The following is a 12,773-nucleotide window of genomic DNA, read 5'->3' on the forward strand; positions in this document are numbered from 1 at the left end:
AACTCATTTTGTGTAAATTCAGACTGCATCATTAAAATAAAAAGTCACATGTCACAATCACAGCCAGAAAAGGAAAACTAAATAATAGTTCTTTTGAACTTGCAGTATTGATTATGAATAAAATATGAATAAGATAGGGGAGACCAGGTATGGTTGTAACCTTTTTGACATTTCAGTAAGTAACTTCGAGCTCTTGTAAGCGAATGTGTTCAAAATGTGATACAAACTAAATACCACCGTCTGCTACTACATGGTGCAGCTGTTATTTCTATATCAAAAACAAAAAAATCATGGTTTGGTTTCAAACACAAGGAATAAAATGTTACAATTCACCCCACAGTCTGGGTTAGTTGAAACATAGCCTAGGATGAAGTGTAACATCATGAAATTAAGATTATGACCACAAAAAAAAAAAAAAGTTTTGCTTGGAGTAGGTTTTTAACATGTTGTTACAACTAACCAAGACTCTTGTTGCCATTAACTAGTTTACCTTACAACCAACAGCGTGTTCCTGGTTTGAAAAATTAAAAGTGCTGCAACTATCCTGTGTTACAACCATCCCTGGTTTCCCCTATAGAGGAGTCTTGAGACATTATGGGGAATAAACGTGTTTTCTTGCTGAGAGTCTAATAAGAAAATTGATAGCCTACCATTAGGCCCATGGATGTGCCTGCCGTTACTTTATCTTACCAGAAAATGACTTTAATAGAAGTTAAGGTCACCTATTGGAATATTACTTCAGTAGAAGTCTTAAAGTATTTGATATTTAATGTACTTAAGTAGGCCTATCAAAAATATCAAGTAATTTTATCAAATTAAATGTAGGTATTGAAAGTAAAAGTTCAAGTAAGTGTTGGTACTAAAAAAGCAAGCAGTCAGAATTTTGAGGATTATGAAATGTATTTCTTAATAGCATAGGCTACACCAACCTTAGAAATAGAGTGTGCATTACTCTTAATGAAACTTAAACAACTTAAAGGAATTAAATAACAACATACAAATTTTCCTTTCCTCTCAATTTTTCATTCGTCCTCCCTTCCCAACCTGTCTTGTAGTAAGTAACTCCAGTGCTTAGGGGAAATGTAGTGTATACATTTTATTTAGGAAATGTAGTGGAGTAGTGAAAGTTGAGGATACAAAAACTCAAGTAAAGTACATATAAATAGGCTACTTAAGTACTGTCACAATTTGTTTTTGTTTTTTTTTTACATTACACAACTGTTCTTTGGTTAGCATTATTAGACCTTCTATGGTTAAAAAACAAGGTTAATTAATCACTGATTTACTACAAAATCAAACACTTGAGGTGCATGCTGAAGCTGGACTAAATGCTAATGTAGTCGGGGTTAATATAACATTAACAAATAAAAAGTTTTTAAATATATAATGTAAGAGAATAAATGGCAACCGTTTTTATGTTAGTTAGTATTAACAGTTTCTGAATAGTCTAATGGTAGTTTACAGTTAAGTTTTTACTTAGTGTACTGTTCCTTTAAGCAGCCAGCCAATCAGTGCAGCTGTGGCGCCGCCTGCGTGATGACAGAAAAAGTAGCGCGAGACAATTGACTGTATGCGCGAGACAAGAGTTGCAGACAGTTTGGGAAAAGGTAAACAGGAGTTCAGAGGCAAGTCTGAGGAATGTAAAATTTGTACATTTTTAGAGGATTTTGCGTTCACTTCATTTTGCTGGATTCTGGATTCTTCTTGCTCAAGTTTTAAAGCCGGATTTGGTAAGTTAAAAACGTTTCCGGCGTCAATTAGCATGCCGTTTCCTTGGTCTTCCACGCTCAATGTTGAGCCGAAAATGCCCCTCTCTAAGCTAAGACACTGTGTATTGTGTACTGTGTACACATTTTGTGTATCGTTGTTTGTGTAAAGTGAAAAGTACGTGCAACAGGCATGGTCAAGTTTAGCTTTGTTTTGAAAGTGACGTGAATGCGCCGCTCTTTTTTCAACATTACCTTTTTTTGACCTGTAATCTAGTTGCTAGTCCTCCGGTGCCTTGTTTTGATATATACGTTAAGACTAAAACGTGTGTGTGTTTATCGCACTGTTATTAAACAGGCCAGGTTTGAGTTGTGAGGAGCTTTTGATGTTTGCAAAACCAAGCTGGACAGCAAAGATGGCGAGCCACCTGTTGGAGATATCTTGACGGATGCAGGACCAACTTCCACTCCAAGGACCAGGACGCTGACACCGATGCACCTGGATGATGGTAGGACTAAACTTTTAGTATTTGGATTAGGAAAGCAATAACAAAAGGAACATTAACACACCAAGTTGAGAAATTTGAGTTTATATCTGTGAAATCTTTGATTTGCATCCTGACTGTGGAAACAAACTTTTGGTTAAACAAACTAAAGAAGAAGTTAATTCTTTAAATTGACCTAACTAGGAAAAAAAAAACCCTGATTCAAAAAAACTAAATAACAGCCTACAGGAACAGCCTACATTCAAATTACCTCTTAAACTCAAGTATTTTTTTTATGATTCATATTTTATTGAGTTTTCAGAGAATGATTACAACTACAATAAACATTCAACACGACACATACACAAATCTAACAATATCAAACTGGATAGCTAAAAATAGATAATAGTGAATGAAACAGAATACAGAAAATCAAAGAAAAACCCACATAAAAAAAAGGTGCATCCACAATGGTGTTCAATTAGATACAAGCTGCTAGTATTAAGTTCTCCCTGTATATATTTGTGGTGGATACAGGGAGGACACATACTGTAGTTGGCAGCAATACATAACAGATCATTTTCTACAAAGCCTCTCTTGTTAGTTTGTATGTGCCTTATGATGATCCTGCCCTATTGAAACATATCCATGTAAGCATGATATTGTTCCCACTTCCAGAGGTAGAGATCTGCCTTGTTTAATAACCTTAATGATAGATTTTGTTGTGCAGCAAGTTTGCCCAACTGTATGTACAGCAAGGATGCTGTGGATGCAGAGGAGGCTCTCCAGTTCACAGCAGTGAGTTTCTTCTCAACATGAGAGCAGTTTGAACCCACTCTGCATCAAAGAATCACCTAATCCCTTGGGGTCTCATAAACTCAAATAGGTTTAAATTAAACCAAAATGAGATAACTTTGGAAAATACTGGGGATGCAACAGCCGACATTCTGCTTATTGACTGCCATCAGCCTATCGGCAAGTAAGATGACATTCACTGATGGCAGTGGCTGATGTTTTTCTGTTGTGTCGCATCAATTTTGTGCAGGCTAAAAAGCAGGGCTCGAGACTAACGGCCAAAAACTGAAATTAATGAGCATGTACAAGAAGAAAACAACGACTGGCAAATGGGCTCTGTGATCTCACTATTGTGTGACGAGATAGCTAGTAGCAGCCGGCATCCCAGCGTCCTGGGGGCAATAGAAAATGTGTTTGGGATGAATGAAGAGTGTGAGTGTGTGTATATAAAATGTGTGATTTTGGGACCAGTTTATGCATATGTCTGCTACAAATGTTTCTATATAAATAAGAAGGCAGTTCAAACAAACCCTTTAGTCTGTTTTTCCTGAGTATGAGTTACAAACTGCTCCTCTGAACCTAGACTCTGGTCCTAGCTATCTGTTAATACCTTCAGCGCCACACAAAATGCTCATGGTGGATCCTGTAGTGGTGAATATTTCATTCACTAAGGGACTTTTCCCTTCAGTGAGGTGTGTGAGGTATCTTTGCTGTTTGTGACATTAATCCCTGATGTTACTGTAGAGGCTCATTCAGCTCCAAAGCAATTGAAAACCTTGAGGAATGCAGTGGGACAGAGAGACTGAGTGGACTGGTTAGGTGTTGTAATGTGAATGATCGAGCAGAGAGGTTGAACCTGGAGCAGCTTGAGGAGGACTTTGTAGTGCATGTATAAGTACAGTAACACACTCATTCAACTCACTGTACGGATGAAAACGTCAACAATCACTGTGTAGCCTTACAGTGTAGTGTTGTGTGTGCACACTACACGGTGTGCAGTCTTTCTTTTGCTTTAATATGTATTTTTGTGGCTGCAGCCGCTTCGAGATAATTGTTAATTCAGCTCCATGTTCTCTGATTTAAAGATGTTTTATTCCACAGTTTAGTCTATGATAAGTGTCAGACTATTTTGTTTGTTTGGTTTAACAATGCTTGTGCACCTGCCGTGGTGTTCATAAACCTTTTATTTATTGTGGTATTTTTTTGACTGAAATTGATTGCTTTTCTTGTAAAGTCTATTGAGGCTACACTGAGAAAAGCAGTAATTGATTATTAGTTGTACGCTGAGGCTGCCAAGTGCACTTCCACAGAAAAGGACATTTGATATTGTTCTTTAGACATCACTTGTTGCTTTGTTGCTGATGTTGTCACACTTGTGTATAGACTGACATTTAATGCACTTAATTTTAATGTTTAATTAAACAGTCGTTTAATTACTCCAGAATAAGAAGCAGCATCTTACATCATTATATCCTCCTTAAAAATGCAACATTTATTAAGAATACAGTTGAGCTTTTTTTTATAAAAGTTTTTCCAGGGTAACAAAATTAGCACCATTAACTAGCCAAATGCTGGTAAATTATCCAAGTGGCTACAAACAAACAAACAAACAAACAAACAAAAAACAATGGTAATCTATTGAGATACCTGTAAAATGTGAACATTCATTCACCATTCGGCTGCTGGACAAAAAAATGTCTAAGTTTGCAGCCTACTTTTATTAAGTACATTTCTACACTAGTGCTTTTGCTTTCACTTAAATAAAATGCCAACAACATTTTACTTGAGCACAATATTGTAGTACTCTTTCCCTCTACACATTGTGATGACAGGACTCAAGAGAGTTACCACCTGCTTTCCAGTCTTTGTGTTACGCTAAGATAGCTGGCTGCTGGATGATGTATCTTCATATTTGACTGACAGATATGAGAGCACTATTTGATCTTCTAATCTTATTCTCAGCAAAACTGGAAGTAAACTTGTATTTTCAAAATGTTTTGCTATTCCTTCAAGTGAAAACACCGCATATTTGTCAGGAGATTGTCTAATCAGATTTGTCCCCTGCGTGTGCAACATACAGTTAATTTTATACATTTTAATGGCTGCCTCTTTGAAGATGATTCATCTCATCAGTTGTTATTTAACATAACACTCAGTAACAGACTAGAATGTGGATGCAACGTTGGCATTGAATGGCTGCTGTAGGAAAGCGTCTTCTCACTTCCTCTCACAACCAGTTAAGTGGATTCAGTCACACATATTAAAAACAAATCTGCAGCAGAGTGTGACACATCAAAGGGGAAGTGGAAAGCAAACCCTTGTTAATGGAGGGAATTGTGGAAGCGGGGACTGTGGAATGTTGGAGGGACATAATGGCCCTGACAATCAACCAGCTGAGTGCCCGTCCTTTTTCCCTGCAGGGAGTGTCGGCGGAGACAGGGCGCTGGAGCTTGTTGATGCTTCATGAGCTGACACAGAGTTAGGTCCGTGTCAGCTCCGAACAGACAGTAGATAAGAATTCAAAAGATGGGAGTGTTGAGGAACCAGAGTTTAGAGCAATCCCCTGGATTTCCTCTTCGACGTTGATGGATTGATGAGCTGGAGCTCACAGCAGTCCACCAGATTACCCTCTTGAGATCGATGATAAAAGAAGTTTTTTTCTCACTTATTTTCAATGTTGACACTTTCCTAAAGAGGTAGAGCTTGTTAAGTTCCAGCCAGATAAAAGGCTTTGAAAGTGCGTTTTGTCTCACACCATCCATTTCAATTTGAAGCCAACATTTATATGAATAATGTACCTGATATCTTCTTTTGGTTACAGCTCGTAAGTTGCTATTACTAGAGCCAGAGCTAGTCGCTGAGTGTATTTCATGTTGTCTCTGTAAACTGTTATCAGGAGAATTCTGCCAAATGCAAGAACAAAGGATGTAGTGCTCTATCTTGTTGGCATGACCATTAGACATGGTAACAGAAAGAAAATCATGAAACGAAATGTCGATGTTTTGTGTAAATGCATCAGTTTTAGAGCTTTTGTACTCTCAAAAGCACTGAATGTATCATTGTGAGAACAAATCTTTCTTCGGGCCCTTCAAGTTGACACAAATTATTTGCTCCATTAAATCGCACCTGTCATAAAACATTTATTAAAAAATAAATCATTCTGCAGAGGATCAGTTTGAGAGGGAGAGTGAGGGAGAACAGGGAGCTCACCTCTCTCTCTTGCAGCTGCATTGGTTAATCTCTTTCTTGTGGTTCATAGCTTCAGCACCCCTTGGGGAGTTGGGGTTTTCACCACTGACATGCATTTTTCATCTTCACAGGGTCTCCAGCAGCACTCACTACAGAGAACTGCTGTTTTTCTGAGCCCGATAATTGTCTAGAGTTTGATGTCTCAGCTGTGGTAGGCCACACACGTGTGCACATTTGAGCCAGCAACTTCTGAGCAAGCTGCAAAGAGATTTTTTTTTTTTTTGCTTTCAGAATTACATCACTGTGACCCCACAGCATAATGTCTAATCTTGTTTTGTATAGAGTTGCCTTTGAGCAACAAAATCTGTACAAGACAATCAAATCAGGCAACAAGAGACCTGCAAAATCATTTTACGATAATCTATCAAATAATGACATTTTCATCAAAACAGTTTTACTTTTAGAAGACTTTTTTTTTTAGCCTTTTTCCATTTACACATTATGGTCAAAAAGGTCTAAAGTTAAGAACTGAGAAAAGTGTTACTTAGAAAGTACCTCTATACACCATTCTTGTATAGTTGCCTTTTGTTCAATTCTGGAAATGAGGTGTGCTTCTTTCACTTGAGACAAAATGCTAATTTAGCTCCTAACTAGTCTATATTTCTCGGCAGGGTAGTTTTGCTTAAGGTCTTAAGGTCTTACTTTCTTCCACTGTGAAGTAATTGGTAACTTGCAAAGCTATGCTTTCAAATTAGCTTCTCCAATACTGAGAGTGTGACCTGTAAAGACAATATTAGCATCCTCTTACCACATGTTCTCACACATTGAATGTGGCAGAGTTGACACATTAACTGTTTTGAAAATAGCTAAGCAATATGTCATTTCTGGCATTTTTGCTCTCCCTGCGTGCTGCATGTTCGTCTAGTGTGCCCATTAGTGGTTGATTGACTGTCATTTATTGTGAAAAGCCCTCAGTGTCCTTTGCAGAGATGTGTCTGATCTAATGAGTTTCCCTTGTTCTGCTGTAAAGAGTTCCCTATAGAAGGTGCACCTTGTCATATGCTCTTCATTAAACTATAGGGGGACAAAAAGACTTGAACACGACCTTGGCTGACAATCAACAGCTGAATCAATATGCCGCTGTTTTCGCGTGGGCTAGAAAGATCACCTTGCCCTCAGAGCAATAGTCGCTGTAGGTCTTTTTGTCATCCAGATCGAATTCAACAACTGCGTATCATTTCCTCGGCTGTGAAAAGAAATACAATCTAGGCAAAACAAAAAGGCTTCATCGGGGACGTCCGTGACTCTGAATCTTGACAGCTACATCACAGCACACACATACACATCTTCACATCTTCACAACTACATCTCGCCTGTCTGAGGCATTTATCCGACATAGCGTCTTGCACTGTAACTCATGGGGGTATGTACGGCAGAACAGAGCTGAAAACAGACGAGAGGTACCTGCGGTGCCTTCATCGTTTACAACAATCTTAGATGTAGTTTTGTAAGCTGATTGGACTTTTGGATTTCCATGATTGGAGTAGCTCACCTGGAATAATAACATGAATTTATTTTGCATTGTGAAACCATGTGAAAGAAGATCAGTTTGTTGTATACTGAGGCTGTAATAAGCAGCAGTGATGAGATGGAAAGGCATGCAAAATATGAGAGGATCCATGTAACAACTTCTGGGTGTTAAAGGCACAGTTCACCCCAAAAATCGATATTTAAAAAAAATAGTTCCAATGCAGTTCCAATGAAAGCTTTTAGAGTTCACTTGACTTCATGTAATTCTGAAGAATAAGGTGTAAAAGATATTTTTAAAAGCAAACTCAAGACCTACCTTTTTTAGGATGGCTTTTAATTTTTTAACCCTTTAATTTTTTTTAATCAATTTTATTTTATTTTATGTTGAATTTATTCATTTATTTTTTAAATACATTTTCATCTGTTTTACAGTTTTAATACTTCATATATCATTTTAAAATATTTACTTAGCATATTACTGTGTGAAGCACTTTGTGTTACAGTCTGTTTGCATGAAAAGTGCTATACAAATAAAGTCTGATTGACTGATTAATTGAAAAATCAGAGACTTACTAAAACTCAGCTTTGAGTTATGTATACTCAGAGTGATCACAGATTAGAATCTTGGTAGGGCAAATAATCAGACCATATGTATCATAAATATCACAGTAAATCCTTTTCAGATTTGATGTTACACTTGTATGTCTGATCCTCTTTAGATTTAGTGAAAAATATGCATAAGCTATGGATTTTTTAGCATCTTCATCAAAGATACTGTGGCATACAAACACCTTACCCTGTTTATTTCTGCCTTTTTTGGTCCTCAGAAGCTCAGTTGCCAAGGAAATATTATGTTTATTCATAAATAGCTATTTGTAATCTGAATATGGAGATGTATTTAGCAGCTTGTATCTGCATTATGCATGAAAACACTCTCATTGGGAAGAGATTCAGACTCCTCTGTTTGTTTGAAGACATTATTCAGAGAGAATTGGTTTACTTTTCCTTGAGAGGGAGACTCATGCAAAGTCACACCTTGAGCCCAAACAGTTATGATAATGGATGTCGATTTTTATTCTCTTTGCGTGGAAATATTGTATTTTTTTGGGAGACTTTTTAAAAAAGTCTATGTAATCTTGTTACAAATGTTTCCGGGAGCGCTACATCCTGCAAAACATGCCCCACAATGTTACGAGGAAGCAAACAAAATCTTGCGCGTCAAAACAGCTCTGTAATTGTGAAGACGTTTTGTGTACTCAATGACTTCATCAGTAGAAAACATAGTTAGCCTGAATCACTTGCTGCTTCGTTTATCCACACGCACAAAGCAACACAACATGTCAAAACTCATCATCTCTCCAAAAATAGCTCTAATGAGCTGGAGGGGGCCGGCTTTTGAGCAAAAAGGGAGTTAAGATCAGATATAGTAGTCCTGCCGACAGTAGCACACAACTTCTTTAAAACTGCAGCTCAAGCTATACATCCTCACCTTCTGTCACCTGGCTTAGATCCCAGCCTGCTGTCGCAAGGGGAACAACATGAGAATCATCAAAACACGTCAAGGACTCTGACTCTGCACACCATTTCATCACAAGTGCTACGCCGGTGAAGAGGCCCTTTTCGACTCGGGTGATTATAAGCCCTCATTTTCTATTCTGGCTCATCAAGCAGCTGTCTAAACAGAGCTGAGTTTGCTCAGGTACCCGTCCCTGGCTGGGGGGAAATGCTGTGTGTTAGAGTTATAACCATGCACTGTTTTTGCATCATTGAACATTTCTGGGTACTCGCCTAGATCCTGACCCACTTTGGTGTCTTTGTGTTTCCAATATTTAGATCAAGCGATATCGAGGAAGATAAACGCTGCGCCGGCTGACAGGCTACGAGGAGTGTATGTCATGGAGCAAATGAATTAAACAAATGCCAGAATCAGGGTGGGATGTTTTGATGAAATGAGTCTGCTATACAATTGAGCAGATTCGTGAAATCCCTTTTCACCCAAAAAGATAAGCAATGGATGATCTTGTGCCTCAAATCTGAGTCGTTAGCCTTGCAAGCTGTTCAAGTTGAGCATGCTGCGAGAAGCTGAGATGTGCCTGGTTTATGAGGCCATCAATTTATTGTTTTGCAAATCAAATATAAACAAATTCAGAAAGAAGCGATTCGTGAGCATTTAAACAGTGGGATGCTTGCATTGCCTCTATCAATCACAAGTGTTAATCACTGCGTACCATATGTAGAGATGCAGACGGCACCATTCATTATAACTACCACTCAGAAAGTGACATGAGGTGTGAGGTGTGTCTGGCTGCTGAAGTTTATTCCGGCAGCTCTGACGGGTTGGACTCGTAAAGTAGCTGTGACAGTTGGCCAGAACGCCAGCAGTGGGCTCGACTTGTTTAATGAACTAACATGTTCATGTTGGCAGCACTAAGTGAACCATTTATTAGTAAGCTAGGAACAGACACAGGTTGCACTCGGGTTGGTAATGACAGCAGCCGCCAGATGACAACACGGCTAAAATAGGGTGCAATTCTGTTGAGATGTACTTATATATTTCCGAAGTTGAATCCTTTTACTTGAGGCCAAAATTCAGAATATTGTTGATAGAACTGAATAGAAGTGACATTGTGCTAAAAACCGGTTTCTTACTTCAGAAGGAAAAACATTTTTTTTCTTTGCTCCAAGGACAGCATGGACTGTCCATTTGTATTTGGAAGTAGGAGTTTCTGAGCTCCCAGTTGGAAAATTACAACTAGAACACAGTCGGATTTAACTCTAAATTTGACTCGAAAAGTCGAAGGAACCTCCCCAACCATGACCTCAGCATTCAATATGGCTGCTCTGTGGATCAACACAGTGAAAGCTGCAGTGATATACAGTTTATTAGCACTCCTGTCTCATTTGTGTCTCATTTAAATGCTCTTAAGACCCAGACACACCAAACTGACATCCCCCTGCTCCACCGCCTCATGCTGCCACATCCCGGCCAAAGAGTTGCTCATGAAAACACTAAACCGATGGCCAACGATTCTGCACTTGCTTGAGAAGAAATATCACTCCACACCAGCAGACGATGGTCATCTGTAATTGTTATTCAAAAAGAGGAACTGGAAGTTAGCAAATTAATAACACAACGCAATGTTGAAAGAACAAAGCATATTTACGGTGTGACAGTGGACAACAACACAAACCATCAGAAAATGTTTCTGCTAAAGAGCTCAGTGGCTAAAGAAAAATTATCCTACCTTAAACAAGTTTGTTTCAACCGTGCTTCCTCTTGACGTTTGTTTACTTTTGTTACTTTCGTTTCTCTTCTCGTGCGTTTAGCTGAACAGCCAATCAACATGATTGCTCTCACCAATTTGACATTTAATGCTGAAGCTTTGCAAGTAAAAAGCTATCGAGGGCCAGCGGAGTATAACACACCGCAGTGGCTAGGGTGATGGATGCTCACATCAGCATGGTGTGTCAGGGCCTTTACATGCCTTTAAACACAGTACTGTCTAACTTCTGTCTGTGGACATGTTGCCACAGTGTTAATATGCACAATAAACAGTGTAATGCTACTGAAGGCTAACCTGGTTTGAACTGGTATTGCTAAAAGCATCGTGGTTTTTCAACTTGATGCAGTGGAACGCAGTAAACTTGGTTGTGATGTCATTACCAGCTCTGTCCTCCGACTTCCTAGGTAATTTGAGCGCAGTTGTACTGTTTAAATTAAAATGTTCTTATCTGAAAACATTTTTACAGTTAACAAAATAACACTTAGATTCTTTAGCACAAGTAAAAAATTTTATTGTCCACCAGGAAAGCTACTTATTGTCGTCTTCGTAGCACTCAAGAACCTGCAACACAGAGAAGAAAAGAGAAACTCTACATACCAAAAGTAGAAAAAGGTCATAGAACAAAATACATGTACATTTTTAAAAGAATAGGTAGACATTTTACACTTATTTGCTTTCTTAAAAAAGATTAGATGAGAAGATACTATACCATACGCTGAATATTAAGCTAAATACAGGAGAGGCTTAGCTCAGCATAAAGACTGAAAACAACTAGATTAGATCTGTACAAAGGAAAATAAAACCAGCCTACAATCAGCCTAAAGCCCACAAATTAACATATTATAAAAAAGAAGTTTAAAAAAAATTTTGGTTTTATGAATGGATATGTGATTGGACTAGTCTATATGCTAAGCTAAGCTAACTGCCTCCAGGCAATAACTGTATATAAAGCTATGATTCTCATCTCCAAAGCAACCAAGTCCAAAATGTTTATTCCAAAAATTCTATTTCTATTTCCTGTCAGTCTATATAACAGTCTGTAGACCTATTCATATGACAGGCATGTTGTCATCTGTCTGAATGGATTCTGAGGATGTATGACAAATGACATTCTGTCCTTGGTTTGCAGTAGTTTGTATATGCAGAGAGCCTTTGAGCCCCGAGTCTGACATTTTGGCTGGGTGTGCATCAAATGCAGTACAGTAATTCCCCCCGATCCACCGGCTGTCTCTTTATGAATCCCCCAGTTATAATCTGTCAACACGCGTCTGACATCCAGGGTGACGTTCTGTATGGAGATGCAGCTTTTAGCCAGAGACAATCAGCTTGTCCTTGAGACGGAGATGGAAGGAGATAGACCTCCTCACTCTCACCTCAACCTTTTCAAATGAGCTTTTATTGTCTTGTTAAAAACAAATAGGTGCAATTATTGGAGAAAATAAGGCACTAAGCATGAGAGTTGGCAGCCATCATTTATTTGTTCACACAGCCGTTGACTGAATTAGCGAGTACAGCGTGTTGCATATCTGAGTTTGTCTCCCTCTCTTTTTCTCTCTCAGCCAGTCTGAACCCACAAGCAGATGGTGTCATTACATGACTGCAGAATGTGTTGGTATCAGCTCTATTCTCAATCATGCATATTTATTTTTTCTACTTTTCTTGTCTCATTACTAAGTCTGTGACAGCACTAGGAGATAGGGCTGCACCGAGTGTCAGTTTTTAAAAGTCGAAGCTTCTGTTGAGATCTTTGAATAAAACTTTGAATGTCTGTCGTCATATTCTAT

At 38.4% G+C, this 12,773-nt stretch overlaps 1 protein-coding gene and 1 long non-coding RNA gene across 3 annotated transcripts in view; one reads left to right on the forward strand and one right to left on the reverse strand.

Annotated features, from left to right (window-relative positions):
- The first annotated feature begins 1,548 nt into the window (after window positions 1–1,548).
- LOC148187698 (uncharacterized) lies at window positions 1,549–11,278 on the forward strand. Its single transcript, XR_015778509.1, has 4 exons — window positions 1,549–1,730; window positions 2,065–2,215; window positions 9,214–9,334; window positions 9,539–11,278. It is a non-coding gene; the product is annotated as an uncharacterized LOC148187698 (long non-coding RNA).
- Window positions 11,279–11,386: 108 nt separating this feature from the next.
- Window positions 11,387–12,773, reverse strand: part of khdrbs2 (KH domain containing, RNA binding, signal transduction associated 2) — an 82,842-nt gene continuing 81,455 nt past the window's right edge. Inside the window, exon 13 of one of the 2 annotated variants that reach the window (XM_088086778.1) lies at window positions 11,387–11,550. The gene's annotated coding sequence lies outside the window, so the exon portion shown is untranslated. The remainder of the gene's footprint in view (window positions 11,551–12,773) is intronic. The other variant, XR_015778506.1, reaches the window with a different exon arrangement.

The sequence above is a fragment of the Plectropomus leopardus genome, chromosome 13 (genome assembly GCF_026936395.1).
Source record: "Plectropomus leopardus strain MGB_pleo_1.0 chromosome 13, ASM2693639v1, whole genome shotgun sequence".
NCBI lineage: Eukaryota > Metazoa > Chordata > Actinopteri > Perciformes > Serranidae > Plectropomus > Plectropomus leopardus.